Genomic DNA, 12,789 nt, shown 5'->3' with positions numbered 1-12,789 from the left:
GTTCCGCGGCTAAGTCCATCCGCGGACTTAGCCGAGCGTCTCCGAGCGCCGCCGAACCGCGCCGTCGACGTCGAGGCCCGTCGTTTCCGAGCGCGCCGCATCCCGGGGCCTCGGCGCCACGCGTCGGGACACGTCACGTACCCCGCTGAGCCCCGGCAACCCTGCGCCGTCACTTTTTACGTATAAAAAGTCGACGTCAGGACTCAGCGGGACCGTCCTGATCCGTTCGCTCTCGAGCGAACATCCGTTCCTAGAGCACGAAACCACGGGGTGAAGCGAACTTCGTCTCGGCCAGGAGATCCTGGCGCTCACGATCCTCTTGTTACGAATTCTGACCGAACGCACGACTAGCTCGTGGGGTGGAGCGCACTCCGCCTCCTTCGAGGACTCTCGATCCTACGTCTGCGGCACGGAAAGACTCGAAATTAAGATCCCGTCGCACCGTCGTGATCCACGGGGTGGAGAGATCTCCGCCTCGGCCAAGAACTCTTGGCTAACGACACAGGTCAAGGTGCATCCTGCCCAAGCGCATCGCGTCCACCGCGATCCACCGATGCATAGAGATTTCAGACCGCGAGCTAGATCATTTTGTACCGCGATCCATAGCACGGCGGGCCCCGCCCGTCACTCTGCGCCCGCGTCCCGCATACCGCCGGTCCGCCCGGCAGGACCGATCACGAGATCTACGATCCGCGGCGAAAACCGCGCCCACTGTTCCGCGCCCGCGGCCCGCGTGCCGCCGGTCCTTCCGCCAGAACCGATCGCGAAATCGACGATCCGCGCCGAACACCGCGCCCACGATATCGCGCCACCCACCGCGCCTCACGTAGGGCATTCGCGACCATCCGCGAATTTACGTATAGCGCACGCGTTACATCGATCCGCGATCGAAAGGGCCGACGCGCCCACCGGCACATTATATCCGCGCCGCACGCTTATTCATTTTATCGTGTTAACATTCTGTCTGTATATATATATATATATCTCGGCGCCGCTTGACAAAGCGAACGTCGTCGTTAAGTAATAAATAGTTTCTTTTTGTTAAATACATCCGTCTCGGTGCATTCTCGACCTCACCTACTCGAATCCTGCGTCCCGACGAGCGTCCCGAGTTCGCTGGCCCGTCATTCGAGGACCATCACGAAAACAGGTCGTTTCACTCTCCTTCCTTCTGTCTCCGATTAGTAAAAAGAGAATAGTAATTTTGAGAAGACCGCGGTTCTCCGAAACACAACTCGAGCTTTGCTCTGAGCTCCGCATAGCTCATGCCTTCGGAATCCTGTAAAGTACAGAGAACTGAACGCGCTCTGCCCCGAAGGCAAGAAACAAGGGCAACAGTTCTCGCTTCTTGTCCCCACTGCTTTGCTCGAGCGATCAAATCGAATTGAGAAAAGAACTCCCACAACGGAACGGAACCATCATAAGTGTCTAGTTTTAAATTTAACCCGGACACAGAACGCGCGTCACCCTCAACCAGAGGGACATCCGGAACGAAACTCGCGCCCCCCTCCGCCGGAAGAACACCGGAGACGCGCGAAAAATTATTGGAGGGACTTAGCTGCAGGATTCGGCTCTGCATCCTCGTGATTGCATCATCGCGCAGACGTATCTCGGCCCGCAGACTCTCCTCCCTCTGCTCCTGCTCGACCCGCAGCTGACGCATCTCCTGACGGAGCAACTCGAACGCCGCCGCCTCCGACGAAGCAGGGTCCTCCTGACGGGATCGCCTCCTCTTCGCCGTATGCGTAGCCATCCCGACTGAGCCCACAAAATGTTACGCCGGGAACGGGGTTAGCGAACGTCTCCGCGTTCGCGCTACTCACTCACTCTTACACTCTCTCACTCGCGGCACTCGTGCTCCGCGAAAAAAAAAAAACGTTTTAGAAAAGTAAAACGATAACGATTTAATACGAGCATTAACCAAGAATACAGAGTGACATCTACACCGAACAAAGTCACGGGCAGAACTGTCAATTATCATAAATCAATAATCTTCGTTCCCCTGACAACGGGGAACCGAAACCTCGGAGCGAGCCGGCAGCTTCATGCCGCTCCGTATACCGGGCGTAACAATATAAACAATTTTTTTTTCTTACTTAACCATAAAAAAATTTAATTTCTATTTATTAATGAAAAACTTACATTTACATTACACATCTCAGATATTTCGCTCATATTGTAGCCCGCATCGTTATATGCAATAATTTCCCCTCGTACTTCTTGAGAAGTGGGTGCTGGCATTTTTTTTATTATTTATTGTTCGGATAATTAAAAATGACTCGATGAATATCGTTATAATGTAAAATAAAATGTAACGTTAAAAACGTATCGCTAGCCGACCGTCGAACAAGATAAATATTACAGTAAAAATAAAGACGAGCGCGCGTCATCGGAGCAAACAAGCGCGGTAAACACCGTACTCTAAACGGGCCAAATTATGTACAAGGATAAAACCGCTGACAACGAACATTTTAAATTTGATATTAAAGCGGAGTAAGGCAAATCGAAGGTCTAACGCGTCGATGTATAAAAGCCGAAAAAACGAGACCGCGCCAGTTCGCCAAGTTACTTTAATCATAGCGTTACGTATCTACCGACTATTGTACGAGGGCCGATTGTTGGTCAGCTAAGGGCCACGAGTTTGCTAGAGCGTTGAGCCTTCTGCTCAACTTTAATAAACCAGCCGACTTGAGAAAAAAGGGAAGCAATTCTTTCCACCGGACCACTTCCTAAAAATTTCCCGAGAGCGACTGAGTTGTCGGTGACAACGAAACATTTATTATAATATTAATAAATTAATTTGTTATTTTTATTACAATATAATAAATCAATATGTTATTTTATATAATGTCTTTTTTTTCTTTTTTGTTTTTTCTCAACTGTATTCTTTAAAAAACGATGAGAATGTTATTGCTTATAGTAATTCGGACTTCGATATGACCGAAATATCTGATGATGAGCTGTGTAATGTAAATGTAAGTTCTTCATTAATAATAGTAATTAAATTTTTTTATGGTTAAGTAAAAAAAAAAATTGTTTATGTTATTGTTACGTCAAGAAGATTATTTTTTATTAAATGGTTAATTGAAGGAAATTCTCGGGAAAGGTATTTGTGGGTAAGGTAGAAAAATGACGTACCACCGAATTTTACGTGGGATTCGAGATTCGAATCCACGCTATTTTACGCGCAGATTAAATACTTTAGAATTTCGAATTTAGATTGAGCGCGTAAGTGGTTCCTTTTTAGAGAAAGGAAATGAATCCTTATTCTCTGGGATAGAACCAGGCGTGATTGTTCGCTTATGGAGGATAATTAGGGTAATTATAAAATAATCAACTCATAATTTCAATAACGCAAAAATTAACAAATTTAATACTAAACATAATGTTTAAAATTACAAAGAAAATTAATCGAATAAACAGGCAGAATTAACAATTTTAGATATTTAGCTGTTTCGTTTAAAATATAAAAATAAAATTAATGTCTTAGCAGAAAAAATCAAATAATAAGAGAAAGGTTGTAATCGGATAAATAAGTATAGATTTAACATGGCAGAGAAACAAGAGTATTTACAAAATATGTGTGTGTGTGTGCGTATATTTGTATGACTTCTTCAGTCCAGAGTGACCTCTTCGATTTTTACCACCCTCACTGTGGATCTCGGGAGAACCAAATCAATAAGCCGCATCGGGGCCAGGAAAGGAAATTCCACCCCGGGATAGTAAATAAAGAAATGAGAATCAGGAGCAGAACGAGCTGCCTGTCTTTTGATCTCTTCTGGCTCGAAATGGTCAGGGCCGATGGAGAAGGCCCTTTCCGGAACAGAATCTGTCCACGGAGTACAGGCCCTGCGTAGGAGCTCCATGAGAGGGTCTCTAACCTCTCTTGGTTCCGGATGCTCCTCGAGAACCTCGATACTCGGGACGGGAGATGGAGGTTGATCGGGGAAGTCTACTTCTGGGAGAGAGATGGATTTATCTTCGCCCAGAGAGTCGGCTTTCTCGGGTTTGAACGGAAAAGGAGGCGGTGAGAGAGGAGAGGAACAGGCTCGTGGCTCACCTCCGGGAAAACGTGGTTCGGAGATGAGGGATGAATTCGGAGTATACGATGGAGTCGTGGGGCGGAATTGTTCCGATCCCGGCTCCGTGGACTGGCTTGAGAGGTTAAGATCGCCGGCCGATGTTTCGAGCTGGATGTTTGGAATTTCCTCATGCGGGATATATCCGAATAAAGGCTCCGGGTCTCCGTGGATAGGCGACGGTGGCGGAGGGCCCGGACGTGGAGACCACGGTCTCTCTTCGTCGCGCGCAGGAGAAACGAACACCTCCTCGCTTGGCGCCGCCGCGAGCAGATATTGTATAAAAAAGCGGCGGACCAACTCTCTCAGATTCCGTATCTGTTTGTTTCTTCGCGTCCGGCTCTTCTTAATCGTTTTCTTATTAATAGATTCCACTACAATTCATAATTTACTTTTAGTTTTATTCAAACAGAATTTACAAGATTAACAAAGAAAGGGGCGAAGAAGACTCATCACCGACGATTTCCGAAGCCTTTGACTCGTCCATGAATGAATCCTCGTAATTCACCTTTGGCGAGAATCGCTTGCCGATTCTTTAGCCGTGGATAGTCGCCAAACTTCCAGCAGTATTTCGCGGCGCGAACCACCGAAAATTGCTGGTTATTCGACAGCGTATCCTAGCCGATATTCGGAAGCAGGCATTTTCACACATTCGATAGACCACAGGACCAAACGAACAGAATCAAAACCTCGGAACTCCGACTCGGACATTCCCTTCTCTCTTTAATTGAAATTAAAGAACAATTGATTTGAATAGTACATTTAGTGGATTCAATTTTCGCGACAATACATTATGAAACGTTGAGACTTACTTTTTAGGCGATCTTCTCGATGCTTCTTCTGCAATCTTGCACTGAGTAACACTCACGTTGATTTTAACAAAACTTAAGCGGCTGTAGCTGAGATGCAAGAAAGCGTGCTCCGCCAAAACACAATATTTTATAAGCTTGGAAAAGGGGAGGACTATTCCCAAATTTTCACTTTTCTGAAATTCTAATCTTTCATTTGCGGAGCTTGTTCCTCCACTTTTCCTATCTTAAAATTATTGGACATTCGCACTCCATCTCTTGTCTATTTCTTAAAGTTCTAAGTTTTCGCCCTTAGTTTCTAGATTTTGGTGAGGAGTTCCCGAAATCCATTGGTTTTAAGAAAATAATATGTCTACGAAGTACCCCCGCTTTAAGGAGTTATCCCTTCCGAGCCTTCCAGAGTTTTATTATCATTTCCAAAGAGGAATGGTGGGGAAACTTTTACCATCCGTATGACGTATGGTTACCTGACTTTATTGCTTTTGTCTGCACCACATTCTCCGGTAATTACGGGCTTCTCGCGCCCTTGGTTTTTCTAAAGCTCAGGATCTATGCGCAATTACAATTTTAAGAAAAAGTTATTTTTTTCTTTTCCTGTGACAGACAGGTTATTAGAGTTGAAATATTTATGAGCCCCTTAAGTTTTGATTTTTTGTATTATGTCTAGACAAATTCTTTGTCTGATTTTCGTTGGCGCCCGTTTACAATGTTGCATGTTTTTTATGCTTTCACGCAACAACTTGTCCCGGAATATGTTAGTGGTTTATGAATTGTCTTTTGAGAGGCTCTGAAGTTCTTCTTTTGTGTTACAATGGACTACGGTCTACCTTCCCCTTAACTAAATTTTTAATATATGTCGAAAAAAAAAAGACGCGGAGTCGGAGACGTAACAATACCCATTTTTTGTTTTTGCATACTGCCATGAGAATATTAATTTCTTCATCACCATCCGAAGCACATTTAAACTTTGCTGAACTTGCTTTACAAAAGTTTGTAATTTGGTGTGAAAATATTTATGGTTTATCATTTCTTTCATACAATGTGCATGGTCTTCTTCATCTTACAAGTGATGTGCGACAGCTAGGTCCTCTTGATACATATTCTGCTTTCCGTTATGAAAACAATATGTCATTTTTTAGAAAATACTGTAGAAAACCTCATTTTCCTCTTGAACAGTTTGCTAATAGAATGGCAGAGTTAAAAGGTTGTGACAGGAATTCTAATCGTTGCCAAACTGATTTTTCGTTTACACTAGTACATACAGCATATAATGGAGGTCCTCTTCCTTCTAACGTTAATCCTAACAGCTGTCAATATCGCAAAGTGACATATAATGGAATTGTTCTAAGTTTAGATATCAGAAATAATTGTTGTATTTTACACGACGGAACAATTTGCCTTATTGTCAATATCTTAGTAGAAAATGCCATACATTATCTGGTTGTCAAGAAATTTACCAAAGTAGGTTTATTCTACGATGCTGGTATTTCATCTACAGAAGTTAAAATATTTAAATGTTCCGCATTAAGTAACAAAATTTTTTGTGTTCCACTAAATCAATTTCACTACGAGTGCTATAAAATGCCTTATTGGAAAAGTTTATCAGTAAGTGATAATAGTGACGAAGATGAGCCTGAAGTTAACGAATATGTAGTTGCCGCGATTATACATACTGATTGATAAATATTAATGTTTTATTTAGCTATTGTTTAGATATATTATAGATTTATGGAAAAGAAATAGAATGCAAAATAATATATGAAATGCTAGTGAGTATATATTAATTCATTATTTTTTTCGTGTAATTTAATAAAATATTAATAATTAAATTTTAAAATATTTCAGGTGTTATCATATATTTCTACACAATAAAGTAAATGTTAGTTTTAATGTATGTAACAATATATAAGTAGGTAAGTGCACAAAATGTTATACTTTAATTTGTCTTATATTTATTTGACTATTTTATATATTTTTTTAATTAAGTAGTTTATACAAGTCAAATTTATTTTTTTAAACATTTTTTGAAGAATTGTAATTTTGTATAATTGACATTTTCTTTTCTGGAATTGTTGTAATTATTTAATATTATTAATATTCAAACACCTTAAGAAAAGAAAAGTATCAATTATACAAAATTACTATACAGGGTGTCCCAGATCAGTGGACGATGCCGAAAATGATAGGTAGATTTAATCGAATTAAAACGAAAAGTCCTGTACCATTTTGAAAAATTCTCAATAGTTTTCAAGAAAAAAATTAATTTATGTACGCGTAAGAGCGACGAGGAAGCGTGGGCTGAGTGAGCGCGACAGACGACGGTGCCATTTCTAGTCATTCGCCTGTCGCGCTCACTCACGCGCAGCTTTCTTGTCGCTCTTACGCTTATATATTTTATATATTTTAATTTTTTTCTCGAAAACTATTGAGAATTTTTCAAAATGGTAAAAGACTTTTCGTATTAATTCGATTAAATCTACCTATTATTTACGGCATCGTCCACTGATCTGGGACACCCTGTATAATATATATATATACAGGGTGTCTCAGCCCATATGTAAAATCCTATACAGATAGGTAGGTCTTAGGGAGATAAATAAAAAAGTTCTTTAACATTTTGAAAAATTTTCAACCGTTATTGAGAAAAAAATTAATTTGTCTAGCGCAAGAGTGACAAGGAAGCTGCGGGCGAGTGAGCGCGACAGGCGAATGGCTAGGAATGGCGCCGTCGCCTATCGCGCTCACTCACGTGTAGCTTCCTTGTCGCTTTTGCGCTAGACAAATTAATTTTTTTCTCAATAAGTATTGAGAATTTTTTAAAACGTTAAAGAACTTTTTTACTTATTTCCCCAAGACCTACCTATCTGTATAGGATTTTACACATGGGCTAAGACACCCTGTATATATATATATACAGGGTGTATCATTCCATATTGACAAACTGTCAGAGTTAGATAGGTCTCGTGGATACAAATTAATAAGTCCTGTGCCATTTTGCAAAATTTTCAATAGTTATTGAGAAAAAAATTAATTTGTCTAGCGCAAGAGCGACAAGAAAGCTACGCGTGAGTGAGCGCGACAGGCGACGGCACCATTTTTAGCTACTCGCCTGTCGCGCTCACTCACGCGTAGCTTCCTTGTCGCTCTTGCGCTAGACAAATTAATTATTTTCTCAATAACTATTGAGAATTTTGCAAAATGGCACAGGACTTATTAACTTGTATCCACGAGACCTATCTAACTCTGACAATTTGTCAATATGAAATGATACACCCTGTATATACAGGGTGTCCCAAACAATGTGTCACTCCCAAAAACTATGGGTAGAAAATTGAAATTTAAGACGAAAAGTCAAATGCAATTTTTAAAAATTCTCAATAGTTTTCGAGAAAAAAATTAAAATATATAAAATGTATAGACGTAAGAGTGACAAGGAAGCTGCGTGTGAGTGAGCGCGACAAACGACGGTGCCATTTCTAGTCATTCGCCTGTCGCACTCACTCATGCGCAGCTTCCTTGTTACTCTTACGTCTATACATTTTATATATTTTAATTTTTTTCTCAAAAACTATTGAGAATTTTTAAAAATTGCATTTGACTTTTTGTCTTAGATTTCAATTTTCTACCCATAGTTTTTGGAAGTGACACATTGTTTGGGACACCCTGTATATATATATAAATGGTGTGTGTATATTTATTGTATATGTATATATGTTTATATGTTTATAGGAAAAATGACGGATCGACCTAAACGCAATAACATTGCTAAACCGCGACGATATCAAACAACATCGTCAGAAGAAACAGAAGAAATTGCAGATTCAGCAAGGAAAACATCGATGGGACAACAAAAATGTCAATTAGATGAGGATGTTGCAGATTTACAAGCAGTATTAGAAAATGAACCTCCAAATATGAATGCTTATTTACATCAAACACAAACATATACACAATTACCTATTATTAATACATCACATGGCACAACACATTCATTTTGTAAACAACCTTTTACTCAAACATCACAAACATTAAGTCCCACTTTTACATCACATGCACCAACTTACACACAGCTGTTAAATATTAATCACACAACACAAACACATTCTAATAATACCTCACAACAATTACACTATAAACCACAAAATCATAATACAGAACAAACATTCACACATGATCCACATGCATCTACTCATACACAACATATTCATAGTGGATTGAATACACAGCAAGACCCTAATTTTTAACCTTCCAACATCTGGCAAAATGACAGTCCTCTTCAAAGAAATATAATATCACAAACAGGAGATTTTTATAATGTTAAACCGGAAATTGAGTAAGATAATAGATTTAAGCACAAAACAATTTACAATTTAAATATACATTTATTGCACTAAATATACTAAATTAATATGTATACAAATAAATATTTACAGAGCAATAAACGTAAAAATCGATCAATTGGCTGCAGAAATAAAGTTTTGAAGCACATTATACATATTATATGTACAAGTAATTATATGTATATGTTAATACTAAATATTATGTATTCTAAACATCAAAAGTATATAATACAGATTTTTTTATTAAATAATGACACGCTAATATCTTTGTAAGTGCGTTACAAATATTGACATATGTGTATATTTAATATATTTATGATGTTATCTAATTATTTGTATATATTATTTTTAGAGAAAAATATATCAAAAATTAAATCAAATTTTTCAACACATATATAATATAACTAATAAAAGCCAAAAACATACACCCGAGAAGCCAGCATTTTTGCCAATAACATCAACAGCTAATGTAGACAAATTTGAAAATGCAAGTAATGAAGAATATACGACATTAGTATGTAAAACAAATAAGTTTATTATATAAACTTATGTATAATTAATTTAATATATACAAGTAGTGCGTGCGTGCGTGCGTGCGTGCGTGCGTGCGTGCGTGCGTGCGTGCGTGCGTGCGTGCGTGCGTATTTTTATGTATACATATTTTATAAATATTTATATAAGAAATATTTATATATTAAATTATAGGTGAACTACTTGATTTTTATTAGTGGTTTTAATGCCAAAGAGAGCATAAATTTATGCGTAAAGGAAATTTTTTAAGATCGCTTGGTGAGTTAATGCACGTGGTTTGATCGTGAAAATTAACGGCCATTATTTAATATCTGCTTGGTTAAAGCTTTTTACGGTATGATATTATTTTATACTTATACTCTGAATGATTCATTTCAATTATCAATTATATTTTAATTTTATTTTTTACAGATGCGGTATGTAAAAATAAAAATTTTGAAAAACCTATGCGAGCTACATTCCAAACGTTCATAAGGGATGCTGTGCGAGCAGCCAAACAAAGATATCTGAACAAAATTCATAACAACTCGCATCGCACACAAAGAAGCAATAAAGAAAAAAAAGCACACAATATGTGGAACGACGAACACTACGAACACAGCGAACACAGTGAACATGAGAAGAACGAGGATGACAGTACATTCAGAAGGAACAGAAGCAAATTAGGTCAGTTTTGTAAGAATGTACATATATCTTTATATACATTTTATTTAACATTTAGTTCCGCATTTAAATAACAAATTTATTTTTCAACTTTGTTACAGGCATTGCATGAAAAACGAATATTATAATAAATTGATCACTGAGCCCAACACATTCCGGTGCGTTCGGAGAGTTTATTTATTGAATTAACAATTGTTAATGTAAAATTTATTCGATTTTATTAAAACTTGTTTAATATAATTGAAATTATTTATTTATACAATCAGCATTATTACGATAAACTTTGTCTATTTTCGTCACAAATTTGCTGTCTTGTAGTGTGTGGCAAGGTTTGCTCGGTTTTGCCACAAATTTACTGTCTTGCAGTGTGTGGCAAGGTTTGCTCGGTTTTTGATATAAATTTGTTATCTTACTGCGTGTGGCAAGGATTGCCCTGTTCTTGGTATAAATTTGCTGTTGTACTGTACACAGCAAAATGTGCTATATTATTTACATAAAATATGTATTATGCTTTTTCGAAAAGTATTGCCAGCAAAGTATAAGTTTTTCCGGACACACCTTGTTATAATTTTGCCTCAAAGGCATGCTCGAATTTGCTGCAAACTTTGCGTAAAATTTGCAGCATTTTGCTATATGGGAACATGTTGAATCTTTAAATACTTTAGACGCCACTGGTTCCGTGCGATGTGGCAAACACGACAAACATTGTGCATTACAAAATGTCTTTAAAGTCTATAATTGGTGGATAAAACGCCAAAAGAAATTGTAAATTTTAAATTTTAAAATTATGTCTTAATGCAATTAAAATTGCAATTAAAATCACAAATAATAATGAAATAAAAATCTATTTATAATTATAATGTAAAAAAATTATTTTAACCTAGTCCCAACTTTCAGACTCGAAGAATGGATCATGCTCCATATTAAATGAAATTCTTTAACCGAAGTCATCTTATGTATATTCATTCATCCATATAATTATAATCCCGGTCATTTTACCGTGCTCTCCGCTGTTCTCATATTTGTGGAATATTAATTAATACAATTAAAAATTACAATTACATTTAATACTTATAATAAATCATTAATAAAGTAGAACCAGGTTTTCTAAAAAAATTAAAATAAAACAATGCGAATTATGTGATAAGGAATAAATAAAAAAAATGTGAGATTGCGTCGAATGCCGAAAACCCTATAGCCTAGCTTTTCAAGGTCGCGAGATATTTCACATTTTCCGCAAAAACTTTTATTGTTAATAACTCGGTTCACAGGCGTCGTAGGAATCTGATCAACCACGCGTTTTGAAGGGCTCGGAAGCCCGCGTCGAAAGCCAAAAACTTAATAGCCTAGCTCTTCAGGCTCGCGAGATATTTAACATTTTCCCTTAAAACTTTGATCGTTAATAACTCGGTCTACAGGCGTGTCGTAGGGATCTGATCAACCACGCGTTTTGAAGGGCTTGGAAGCTTGCGTCGAACTCCAAAGACACAATAACCTAGCGCTTCTGAGTCGCGAGATATTTTACAAAGGTTTTGACCGTGCCACTTCTTCGCTTCTTCTATGTTCCTGATACTCCTAGCGTTTTCGGAGCTTTTGCGGCGCAAAATTTTAGCGGAAAAGACTTCGACCGTGCCACTTTTTCGCTCTTTTTATGTTTTTAGCGTTATTTATAAGTTCTTATATTGAATTGTTTTTTGCACGTTAATTTACAACAATTTAATGCTATTTATTAAGTATTTTTACAATATTTTATTAATCGAGTCGTTTTATGAATGTCAGTACTAATGCTGTGTTCCTATTGATTGAAATTAATTGAATGACATTTTACATTTGTTTTCTGCGTTATTTATAAGTTTTTATACTGAATTGTATTTTGCACGTTAATTTACAACAATTTAATGTTATTTATTAAGTATTTTTACAATATTTTATTATTCGAGTCGTTTCATAAATGTCAGTTCTAATGCTGTGTTCCTATTGGTTGAAATTAATCGAGTGACATTTTACGTTTGCTTTTTGCGTTATTTAAATGTTTTAATTTATAATTTTATTTTGCACGTTAATTTACAACAGTTTAATGCAATTTAATAAGTATTTTTACATTATATTATTATTTAAGTTTTTTTATTAATGTTAGTATTAATGCTGTGTTTCCATTGGTGAATATTTTTCGTGAGATATTTTATGCTTATTTTATTCGTTTGTGGGAGATCTACTGCTTTTTCGAGTGTCTCGTTGGATTTTCTAACAAATTTGAACCTTCTTTTTGGTCCCCACAAAGTGCCAAGACTGTGCATTAACGAGAATTAATTTTTATAAAAGTTTTAATAGTGACAGGTATGTGTTATAGGTTAAAGTTTGAAACCT

General features: G+C 37.6%; 1 pseudogene; it reads left to right on the top strand.

Annotated features, from left to right (window-relative positions):
• The first annotated feature begins 2,936 nt into the window (after positions 1 to 2,936).
• Positions 2,937 to 10,534, top strand: LOC139109411 (uncharacterized; annotated as a pseudogene).
• The last annotated feature ends 2,255 nt before the right edge of the window (positions 10,535 to 12,789 follow it).

Source organism: Cardiocondyla obscurior, linkage group LG17 (genome assembly GCF_019399895.1).
Source record: "Cardiocondyla obscurior isolate alpha-2009 linkage group LG17, Cobs3.1, whole genome shotgun sequence".
In the NCBI taxonomy this organism is placed as follows: domain Eukaryota; kingdom Metazoa; phylum Arthropoda; class Insecta; order Hymenoptera; family Formicidae; genus Cardiocondyla; species Cardiocondyla obscurior.
The sequence above is the reverse complement of the archived record's forward strand: the minus strand, read 5'-3'. Positions and strand labels throughout refer to the sequence as shown.